This window comes from Puma concolor, chromosome B4, assembly GCF_028749965.1.
Source record: "Puma concolor isolate L17-30 chromosome B4, mPumCon1.1.hap2, whole genome shotgun sequence".
NCBI lineage: Eukaryota > Metazoa > Chordata > Mammalia > Carnivora > Felidae > Puma > Puma concolor.
The window spans coordinates 29,701,030-29,712,012 of record NC_141673.1 but is presented as its reverse complement, the minus strand read 5'-3'; positions in this window follow the sequence as shown (position 1 = coordinate 29,712,012).

Below are 10,983 nucleotides of genomic sequence, written 5' to 3'. Positions count from 1 at the left end.
GAATCTGAAGCAGGCTCCAGGGACTCTGAGCCCAATGCGGGCTTGAACCAAGTAACTGTGAGATCGTGATCTGAGCCAAAGTCGGAAGCTCAACCAACTGAGCCACCCACACGCCCTTTTCCACCTTTATTTTATGTCTGACCTCAATAAAAGTGTGAAATTATTTAAACATCCCAAAGGCCACCTTCTATTTATCTAAGGAGTGTTTGTTAGCATGCCCTTGGTTTTTGTCTGGCTTCCTATTAAGCTATCTCAGAATATTAATATTAGGAAGGAGACAGGATTAGGTAATGTTGGACATACATTAAGCCTATGCTCATACAGATGTTCAGAAAGTAGAAATAGAACAAAATACTCAACAATAATGATTTAATGTCATAAGTAAATTTTCAAATAGGATGTATTTGTTTTAAAGAAAATATGTTGCAGTATTATGCTCTTTATTTGGGGGTATTTTTTCAGCTTTTTAAATAATTTCAATGTTTGCATTTATAAAGATATATTTGGAAGTGTTAACTGATATTTGTTAACAGAAAACCCCATAAGCAGACAGGAAAGCACACACACAAAAATTATAGAAGAATGAATTTAATGCTGAGTTAAATTGTATGGCAGGAGGTGAAATGAAAATAAAAAGGCAAACACATATGGATGAAGTGGGAAGATTAAGTGTTAGTAAAGGTGTTTATAAGCCAAAAGCAGAACAAAAACAAAGTATTTGTACATAGTAGCGGCTTATTCACCACTGTACTATTGGGTAGCATTGTCTTTCGTGACTATTATCATAATATTTCTTAAAATAAGAGTAGTAAAGAAAGAGAAGAATAATGAAAGGTAATGTTATTCTTAGTTACTATATGCCAAGCACTTTTATTGGTGATTTACATGTAATTATCATATTTACTCTTCAAGCATTTTTATGAACTGGGCACTGTTATTATCCTAATTTTATACATAAAGAAATTTAGGCACAGAGCAGTTTGACCATTTGTTCAAGATCACACAGGTAGTAAGTGGTAGAGTATGAATTTGAACTGAGAATGTCTGACTCCAAAGTCTGGGCATTCACATGGTTGTTCACAGTGCTGCACAGGTCTCTCAAGCCACCCTTCTCGGCCAAGGATCATACTTCATCTTTTAATCATATCATTTTATTTAATGCTCACACCTCTACTAATTGCCCATTCTAATCACAACCTCTGGGATCAATAGACACTTGAGACAAAAATAGAGAAAGAAACTGATGTTCTCCACGATGTCTCTGTTGCATATATAAAATTTTTATGTCATGTTATTAAAAGCTAGGAATGGATAAGTTGATAAGACTCAATAATGGGTAAATTTAATTCAGGTTTTAGTGCCTGTAAAATGTCCCAGTAAGGTCAAGGGACAACCTGGGTATATCTAAGTTGATAGAAATTATATCAAGGGTTATCTTGCCTCAACATGAAAGGACTATATAAAGGAGGAAAAATGAGTAGAAGGAAAATAAAGTGTGTAATTTTCATGATTAAAAAGCCAAAGAAATAGTCTGCTAACTAAATAGAAGAAACATTTCAGAGAAAAAAGTCAAGGTGAGTGCATACCAAAGAAGATAATATTGTATAATTACTCTATGGAAATGCATTTGACATGATCTTATGTATAGAATAGATGTGAGAGAATTAGATAAAGTGTTATGGCTGATGTGGGTTACAATATAATTTTAAGTGATGTTTACTTACTTCATTCATTCATCCAGCAAACATTTGATTGAGGGACTGTTTAGTCCCAGGTATCATTCAAAATGCTGGGGATATAACAAAGAGAGAGAGAGAAAAAAATATATATATACATATACATATATATACATATATATGTATATGTATATATATATTATAATGGCAAAAAAAATGCAAGAAAGAAAAGAAAAAAGGAGAAAAGAAGCTTCAGGTCTTAATTCTAGTGGCAAGAGATGCATAATAAAAACATGTGAACGTAGGAGTGCCTGGTGGCTCAGTCAGGTAAGTGGCTGACTTCGGCTCAGATCATGATCTCAGGGTTTGTGGGTTCGAGCCCTGCATTGGGCTCTGTGCTGACAGCTCAGAGCCTGGAGCTTGCTTCAGATTCTGTGTTTCCCTCTTTCTCTGCTCCTCCCCCGCTTGTGCTCTGTCTCTCCAAAAATAAATAAACATTTTAAAACAAATTAAAAAAGAAACATGTAAGTAAAACATTTGTACGTTAGATAATGCTAGACGATCTGGAGAGAAATAAAGTAGAAGGGTTTAGGGGGTGTTGGAGAGGAAAAGGGATTTTAATAGAAATAGAAAGTTTGGAGAAGGCCTCAGCAAGGAGACTTGTAAGCAGACTTGAACTAAAGAGAGAAAGCTAGCTGTCCAGATATCTGGGGAGACCTACCCTGTAGAAAGAGTAGAAAGTGTAGAAGTCCTGGAACAGAAATTTGTTCCTTTGAGGACAAGAAAGGAGACTGGAATGGCTGTGATAGAATAAAGTAGGGTAAGATATGTGAGAGATGAGACCATTAAGAAAATGAAACCCAAATCTGGTAGGGGCCTGGGGAAAAAATGGGTAAGAAGCAGGCCTGAAATCCTTATAGGAGAATACATAAAGGAAAGAAAAAAGATGAGCCAATCACATATGATGGTAAACATACCAATAACAAACTTTCTGGCGAACGAACTATCTGTATTTGCTAGCTAGCCAGAGAACACTTGTTTATGGAATGCTTTCAGCTTTTCAGCATCAGATACCTGATCTATCTAGGACTGTGTATGATAAATAGACTTAGAATTGATGGCTTCACAGGACACAGTTCTAAGAAAGATGTAATGAACCTGAGAATAAAATAGAGATATTCTCATTACCCAAACAGAAATTTTTGAGAAAGTAATACATCTGCCTATGTTACATAGAGACTTATAGATGTAAATATGTACCAGAGCAAATCCTGATGCAGTGAGAAAGGATATGGGGAGTGTGTCCTCGACCTCCTCTTGCTTTGCCTGTGCCTCACGATTACTTGTATTTGGAAATCGTCAGTAAAGCTTGATACCATGGAAGACCTCTGATCCACGTGAGTCTGATTTGACAATCTTATATGTTGTATTTTTGAAGTGACTTCAAAAATTTTTGAAGCAGACTACTATAGGGATTTTGGCTCTTTCTCTGAATGAGATGTCCTCTTTGGAAAGTTTTGAAAAACAGCATCATATACTATGAGCTGGATTTCAAGTGGAGAATACATTATAGAGGGGCAAATCCAGAAGCAGGGAAATTCAGAAGTGGGCAAGAGCTGGTAGTGGTTTGGATCAGAACTGTAGCAATGCGGGTGATAGAAGTGATTGGTTTTTGGATGCTATGGCATCAAGAATGACAAGAATTACAATACAGCCTACTGGGAGAAGTCTACAAGAACCATCCTTAGGTGAACAATACAATGATTCTGGAGAAGCACACAACTGTCAAGACCAGGAGTGAAATCATTAAGATCTGAATGACAATAGATGATGTCCCAAAGGATACTTAATTTAAAATTTGGGTAAATTTTAAATCTCTGTATTGGTAATATTCAAATAGAATAAATGAGCAGCAGGTATGAAGGTGAATTTTGATTTTATCAATGACCTGATTTCTCCTTGCCCACTTTGTTTTTCTTGTGCATGGAGGGATGGCATGAGGTAGGTTGATAGATATGAGCTGAAATTTCAAAGAAGCAGAATCACATTTAGTTAAAGAGTGTTTCTTTTTATTGCTGAATGTTTCCTTGTATGGATATACCATCATTTGATTATCCATTCATCTACTGATAGACATTTATGATACTTACAAATTTTAACATTATAAATAAAGCTACTGTAAACATTCATGTACACTTCGTGTGTGTGTGTGTGTGTGTGTGTGTGTGTGTGTGTGTGTGTGTGTGTAGACAGGTCTTTATGACCCCTTTCAACATAAGTGCTCTAATCTATGACTCCTTTTCAGTATAGTTTTACTTAAGATAGGCTTTAATTTTTGGTAGCTATTTTAGGTCCATTTTAAGATTAACCTCTTTTTCTTTCTTTTGTGCTGTTTTTCCTAAATAACACTGCCTCTCCGTGCAGTGGGAGGGTGCTTTCTATGCTTATAGGTAATTTGATGATTGGGTGTTGTCTTTCTCTTAGTAATGCCATGAATGTGGGCTTTGATTCATTTATTTTTATTTCCTCTTTCTCTTTCTTTCTTTCTTTTCTTTCTTTCTTTCTTTCTTTCTTTCTTTCTTTCTTTCTTTCTTTCTTTCTTCCTTTTTCTCTCTCTTTCTTGCTTTTTAGAGAGAGGGAGTGCAAGCAAGGGAGGGGCATAGAGAGAGGGAGAGAGAGAATCTTAGGCAGGCTCCATGTTCACGTGTAGCCTGAAATGGGTCTCAATCTTACGCCCGATGACCACCTCTGTGACGGTGAGATCATGACTTGAGGCAAAATCAAGAGTCTGACGCATAACTGACTGAGCCACCCAGGCACCTCATCATTTATTTTTCTTACTTTTATCATTTTTGAAGAGTGTGTTGGAAGATTTGAGTCAAATGGTTAGCATTAATCTGGCTACCCATATAAAGGTATAAAGATGAATAGTATAATAGGGAGAATAATGTCCCCTCAAAGAGATTAGGTCCTAATCTCTGGAACCTGCAAATGGTCCTTCATAAGGAAATAAAGGAGAGGAGGGTTGCAGATGTGATTAAACTAAGAATTGTGTGATGGGGAGATTGTAGATTATGCAGGTTGAGTCTTAAATGTAAAAACAAGGGTCTTTATAAGAGAAGCAGATGGAGATTTGACACTCACGTAGAGAAGAAGGTCATGTGGGGACAAAGCAGAAAGGGAACTGAGGATGCTGGCCTTAAAAATTGGAGTCCAAGGAATGCCATGACCTGCCACAAGCTGGGAGAGTAAGGAATAGATCCTTCCCCTAGAGCCTCCAGAGGAAATGCCTTCTTGCTGACACTTTGATTTCAACCCAGTTATATTGATTTAGAATGTCTAGCCTCTAGAACTATGAGAGAATACATTTCTGTTGTTTTCAGCCACCTAGATGTGGTAATTTGATACATAAACTAATACAGAGAGATTTTCTGGTTTAGCTTTACCAAAGTTTAAAGACAGTAAAGTATAACTATAATGCAAAAAAGGAACACTTAAAACCTAACTTCAGATATGTCTCCACTTCATGGCCACTAGACATGTTCATTCACGGGGCAATTATTTTGACAATTTTTCTCCTTAGTCTACATGCTGACATTATGTTACAGGGACTCTGTCTTACCCAACAATAGAAAGCCAACATATATTTGAGGGATGTTGAGCGAATCTTTGCTCTTCTGGTACATTCTCTAACTTCTCTTTCTGAAGCCCAACATTGTATCGTTGATTATATAAGAGCCAAAACAAAATAAAGTGAAACAACAAGTTTGCATGACAGTAATCGCTCCGGAAAGGCACCCTTCTACCAGTGAAGTGACCTATCAATAGCATCATGTAGAATGACAAATTGACTAATCTGAAACACCCTTACTTGAATTATTTTACTGACTCAGGTCTTCTTCAAGTAAATGAGTAATGAGGTGAAACAGGTTTAGTCTTAATCTTAATTCAGGTGAAGAGTCTATCTCAAAGACAATTTCAGTTCCCACTGTTAGAACGAAAAGAAATCAGGAATATTCTAGGCTAGCTCCAGAGTGGCCTGGTGCTACTATTAGAGGTATATAACTGCCTCTTTGCTTTCTTAACTTTTTCATAAAGTAATTAGTACTTAAAGAAAAGAGACTGAGCAAGGGGCGCCTGGGTGGCGCAGTCGGTTAAGCGTCCGACTTCAGCCAGGTCACGATCTCGCAGTCCATGAGTTCGAGCCCCGCGTCAGGCTCTGGGCTGATGGCTCAGAGCCTGGAGCCTGTTTCCGATTCTGTGTCTCCCTCTCTCTCTGCCCCTCCCCCGTTCATGCTCTGTCTCTCTCTGTCCCAAAAAAAAAATAAATAAACGTTGAAAAAAAAAATTTAAAAAAAAAAAAAAAAGAAAAGAGACTGAGCAAATTTGGAACAAAAACAGTCGTGTGTGTGTGTGTGTGTGTGTGCACGTGTGTGTGTATAATTCGATTGATGTTTTCAATTGTGAAGAAAATCTAAAAACAACAGAAAGAAACAAGTTGTGGCTAACATGCAAACGATTGAGCAGTAGTTGCAAATTACTTCCAATATGTAGGAAAATATAATCATCCGGTATTTAAAAATACTTTCCGTGTAGGGGTGCCTGGCTCGTTCATTCGGTGGACCATGTGATTCTTGATCTCAGGGTTGGGAGTTTGAGCTCTATGATAGGTGTAGAGATTACTTAAAATCTTTAAAATAGTGAAGGTACTTTCCATGTAAGTAGTATTTTAAGTATATCCTTTGATCTTCACAAAAACTCTCCAAAAGAGATAAGACAGTTCATAATATGGTGATTTTATAGATGGAAAAAAAAAATGAAGCTCAGTGTTTTGGTGACTTGCCTTTGATCACAGAATGGTATAGTTCCTTTAATTTCTACTTGTCCAATGTTCTTTGCACTTAAGACGTCTTTCTGTGACAGGCTAAATTTAGTGGTACTAACACTATGAATTCACTTGAGAAGAGAAAAAATAATTCCAAAACAATTCAAAATTAGTACCAGTGCATTGAATAATGTGTTAAAATTATCAATCATTTTTCAATTGGACTAAAACTACCAGATTTAGAAAATTGGTATCTTTCAAATTTGAACATAGCCTTTGAATATTTGATCTTGCAAGAAATCATTCAATGTGAAATAATTTTGATAAGCTTTCAAGTATGTAAAATAATAACAATTAGTGGAAGTAATATTGGCTTTATTAATAGTATAAAGCAATGCATTTTATGAAATAAGTGATTTTATTTCCAGGCCTAATTCTTTTGCTATAAAATCAGTATTCAGTTGCCTTCTTCTTTTTTTCTCACATAACTGAAATGAATTCAAAATTAAAACTAAAGAAATGAATACAAAATAAAGATTGGATAACCCTTAAGAATCTGCATGAAGAAAGGTTTCCATGTTTCTTCTTTCCTTAGAAAACCCTAAAAACTGGTAGAAGCACTGTCTACTCTCTGATTATATCCCTGCTGCAATGCAGTGACTTTATTTACTGAATTCTGTCTTCCTGAGCTATGGAATACTAGGCCAGAAAGCAGTCTTTCACTAATTGTATTGTGTAATGCTGTGTTGCTATTGAATACAATAGCACACATTTTGTTTTTTTGCCATTTCTCTTATTTTTCTGTTGCCTTTCTAAACAAGTAAGAAAGGATATCACAGCAGCTATTGTATATGTAAATGAGATGTACTTCTGCACATTCTTGCTACTAACAATGGAAAAAAAATTTTCTTATTGTTTTTGGTTTCATTTCTGTTTCAAGGAAATAAACTATTTTTAACTAAACTATTAATAAACAGCTCTACCTGTGAGTCCTGGCACTAAACCAGAGAAATATATATCTTTTCTGAATATGAGAATATTCACCTACTTATTTATTCACTAAATCACTTACTTTCAATATAATATTCAATTACCAGTTAGTGATTGCTTACAATGTACAAAGCAGCCTTCAAAGTTCTAGGAACATAATGGACAAACTGTAGTTGGAATTCTTTTTTTTAAATTTTTAAAAATTTATTTATTTTTGATAGAGAGAGACAGAACACAAGTGGGGGAGGGGCAGAGAGAGAAGGAGACACAGAATCCAAAGCAGGCTCCAGGCTCCGAGCTGTCAGCACAGAGCCTGATGCGGGGCTTGAACTCACAAACCATGAGATCATGACCAGAGCCATAGTCAGACAGACGCTTAACCGACTGAGCCACCCACGTACCCCTAGTTGGAATTCTTAAGAGACTCAGTTTATTATGGAAGGCAGATGAGGGACACTAATTCTGTTGCATAGAGTGCTATGTCAGAGGCATGTTTGGTTTGAAAAGAGAATACTGAGAAACTTCCCACTTATCCTGAGTGTTTAAGGAAAAGTCTCTCAGAAATAGTGGTGTTTGACATTTCCATAATGATATTGATTTTGTCATCAACACCAGATGTGGCCTATTGTATAGGTAATCTCCATTTCATGAAATTTTTCCATGAAAAAAGAGCTGATACCCTTTGATTTCTGTTTCAAATGGATTTTTTTTTTCTTGTCTTATGCTCATGCTGTAGGTGACATGTGCATAGAATTAATGATAGAATGAATTCCTGTCAACCTGTGTTCACAGTTGGGCTTCATAAATGAAGATGGGTGAAGGGCCCAGTGTAACTATATAGTTCACGCTACTTTATTTTTTTAGTTATATGGTAAATATGTTTATAGACATGGTCAATAGAAAAGGTAGCTGAGCAATGACAGTGTTCATCACAAAATAATGTTGCATTTAAAGTTCAAAATCACTGTAAAATAATTCGTTTTAGAAGCCCAAACCTAGTGTTTGAGTTACTCATGAGAATGAAAATTTGGAAATTTCATACCAATTATTGTCCTTGGCTTCGAAGTTTCTTGATAAAAATAAATAACTTTTACTACCATGTATAGACCTTTTTATTTGTCTTTGGTTTTGATGTTCTGGTGCTCTCAATGTCCACCTAAAAATGTATTTCCAGCACTTTGTTCAATATGTTTGCTCATCTCTTCTAGAGAAGGTGGAGGAGGTGGTGTATGAACCATTCCTTCTTTCAGCCACCTGCACCTATAGACCATGCAGGAGCTCTTGCTTCCTTTTTCCTCTGGTTTCTGATGATGCAGTTTTCCTCATGCTGTGTTCAAGTTAACTCCACCACCACCTTGGACTTTGATTCCACTCCTCCTACTTCTGAGACTTTACTATCTCAGTTTTCTCTTCTTTCTGTGTAATCTTCAAGCTCTCTCTTTCTTTTCTGACTTTTTCCCTTTAGCGTGTAAATACGTTTGCATTTTTTTTTCCTTCCTAACAAAAATTAACAATAAAAATCACTTAACCCTGAGTGCATGCCTCTGGCTACAACCCAGTATCTTTCATTGCATTCCCTCAAAGATGGTCTACTTTGGCAGTCTCTCTCCACTTCTGGTCATGCTTCACCCTCATCACAAGATGGATAACATCCCTGTTAACTGCCTTATTGCCAAACTCAACATTACAAAAATGAAACTTTCTCTTGTACTTGGCACCTTTCTCCATTAGGTGTATCTTCTTCCCTTGAATATTTACTTACTTGTTTCTAAAACAGCTTCATATTAATCATGGAAGCTACTGTGATAACGTCTCACCTCTTCTCTAATCTTTTAGGCCCACACATGTCATCTCCTGAGCTACAAGAGTAATCTAACTGAAATGTGAATCTTACCATATCACTCCCCCTATTAAATCAGTTGAAGACTTTCCATCATCTCAAAAGTAAAGTTCTACTTTCGCACTGTTGGTGGAAATACAAACTGGTGCAGCCACTCTGGAAAACAGTATGGAGATTCCTCAAAAAGTTAAAAATAAAACTACCCTATGACCCAGCAACTGCATCACTAGGTATTTATCCAAAGGATACAAGAATGCTGATTGGAAATGGCACATGCACTCCAGTGTTTATAGCAGTGCTTTCACAAATAACCAAATTATGGAAAGAGCCCAAATGTCCATTGACTGTTGAATGGATAAAGAAGATGTGGTATGTATATACACAGTGGAATAATACTCAGTAATCAAAAAGAATGATATCTTGGGGCACCTGGGTGGCTCAGTCGGTTAGGCATTCAACTTCAGCTCAGATCATGATCTCACCGTTCGTGAGTTCCAGCCCCGAGTCGGGCTCTGTGCTGACAGCTCGGAGCCTGGAGCCTGCTTTGGATTCTGTGTCTCCCTCTCTCTCTGCCCCTCCCCTCCCATCCCTTCTCTCTCTCTTTCTCTCTCTCTCTCTCTTTCTCTCTCTCTCTCTCTCTCTCTCTCTCCCCCCTCTCCTTCAAAAATAATAATAAACATTAAAAAAAACTTTAAAAAGAGAATGATATCTTGCCATTTGCAATAATGTGGATGAAACTAGGGTGTATTATGTTAAGTGAAATAAGTCAGTCAGAAAAGACAACTATCATATGATTTAAGTCATATGTGGAATTTAACAAACAAAACAGATGAACATAGGGGAAGGGGAGGAAAAATAATATAAGATAAAAACAGGGAGGCAAACCATAAGATACTCTTAAATATAGAGAATAAACTGAGGGTTGCTGCAGGGTAGGTGGGTGGGAAGATGGGCTAAATGGGCGCTGGGCATTAAGGAGGGGACTTGCAATGAGCACTGGGTATTGTATGCAGGTGATGAATCATTAAATTCTGCTCCTGAAATCAGTACTACACTATACGTTAAGTGACTTCTATTTAAATAATAAAAAGTAAAGTTCTAACACCTTAAAAGGGAAAGGCAAGTCTTTCCTGATTTGACCTTGACTCTCCAGCTTCAGCTCCTTTTTTTTCTTATATTTTTGCCTCCTAACTTTTAGTCTTCCCAGAATTTCATTCTTTATTTACTCTTTTCTTTAGTCAACCATTCTCCTTAGTGACCTTATCTACTTAGGGTTTTACCTTTTTGATAATCACTTCATAATCACCTCAAATTCATCATGCCAAAACTGAAATGATACTTTCCCATCTAAACGTGTTCACTTTGGCTCATTTTTTTTTCACTTATGTAAGGTATATCGTTGTTATAAGAAACAAATGCCTGAGTAAATACAATACAGCCCAATACAGGTCAGTAGCAGTAGTGAGGCATTTTTTCTTGGATGCAGATTCCTTCTACCAAGGGCCATGCCCTCCCTTGGGGTCTCGGAGCACTTCTTAGAACTCTATGCATCCAGAGGAGTGAAAGGAATAACTGCAAGATTACAGAGGTTTTTATGAGCTAGGACCAGAGATAGCAAATGGTAATTCTAACTATATCCCACTGGTCAATAA